Source organism: Diachasma alloeum, unplaced genomic scaffold (genome assembly GCF_001412515.2).
Source record: "Diachasma alloeum isolate Michigan unplaced genomic scaffold, Dall2.0 Dall_scaffold_00176, whole genome shotgun sequence".
Classification (NCBI taxonomy): Eukaryota; Metazoa; Arthropoda; class Insecta; order Hymenoptera; family Braconidae; genus Diachasma; species Diachasma alloeum.
The window spans coordinates 361,510-362,517 of record NW_021680342.1 but is presented as its reverse complement, the minus strand read 5'-3'; positions in this window follow the sequence as shown (position 1 = coordinate 362,517).

The following is a 1,008-nucleotide window of genomic DNA, read 5'->3' as shown; positions in this document are numbered from 1 at the left end:
CACTCTCTCGGTCTGCGTATATATACCCGGGTGAGATGGAATCGGCAGTGGAACTTCCTCTCCTGCACTGTGCAACCCTTTGACTTGGAAGACAAAGTGATTTGGACGATGATGCGCCCTCCTATTTCAACAACTCCGGGGGTCTCGACATAGTTCGAGATATTATTAGCATTGTTAACCAAGCAACTTTGCCAGTTACAACACTCGCTATCTAGACGTTATCAATCCTCTCCCTCGCGCCCCTTGTCGACGCGTGAGCTGCCATCCGGTGTACGGGATCACGGAGAGGCTTCAAATCAACTGCAACCCCTTCTCTTTCACTCATCACTAACTCTCTCACCCTCAGTGTAATGCCTTCGGGCTATTCGAGTTCGGTTCTCAAGTCTCCCCAGTCTCTTAATTGCCGTACTGTAACATTGGTGATCATGTCAAGTGATGTCGAGGCTCAACCCTTTTGACACGGTTGCACAATGAGTCATGAATGATTGATTCATTTTGATGGGTGAACTGCAGTGGGACTGATTGGAAAAATAGATTGACGAACATAATTATGGGGAAACCAATGGAATATGCGATTTTTTAATGACGGAAATTTCTGGAATTGCAATGAAATGGTGCTCGTCCAAAATTTTGTGGATTTAGCACAAAATATCATGTTTAGTTACATTGTTAAAGGCTTTGGCTGAAATGTTAAGGTTCCACTGGAATTTCAAGGCATTTCAGTTCAATTATTCAATAAAAATTGAATTCAATGTCTTAAGATTTATACTACTAAGCAATCCATGAAATTTCAATTTCTTTCCAACAGTGTAGGGGAGGGTGGGGCAAAACGGCCCCCCTTCAATTGTCAATAACTTATGAATGACATTGTGAAAATTCCCAGTTTCAACTTCATTTTGAAGATAATTTTTCATTCTTCAAAACGAGCTCTAACTCATCCCAATCGGATTATTGAATCGGAAAATATTGACGATTGAAGGGGGGCCGTTTTGCCCCATCCTCCCCTAA